Genomic DNA, 326 nt, shown 5'->3' on the forward strand with positions numbered 1-326 from the left:
AAGAGAGCATTTAAGCCCTTGTCCCAAGTAAACGTAGTTTTTACGCATGTTTTGGAAGTATGGACGAATATACTTTGTGCTAATGTTTTGTAAGACCCCTCTAAGACAAGAAGGAACACAGCTTTCAGAAAATAATTGACTCAGGACTAGTTAGATAAGAGAACCCGACAAAAAAAATGTGAACACAGGACTGCTAGTATTTACAATTGTCACAACTTACCTATTGACACACATGCACATTAGTTAAGAATCAGTGCTTTAATGTCTGGGGAGCAGTGGAACATTGTCTTTCAGCAAAAGCAATGAAACACAACACACAAAGTATC

The sequence above is a fragment of the Podarcis vaucheri genome (assembly GCF_965113315.1).
Source record: "Podarcis vaucheri genome assembly, chromosome: 1".
In the NCBI taxonomy this organism is placed as follows: Eukaryota; Metazoa; Chordata; class Lepidosauria; order Squamata; family Lacertidae; genus Podarcis; species Podarcis vaucheri.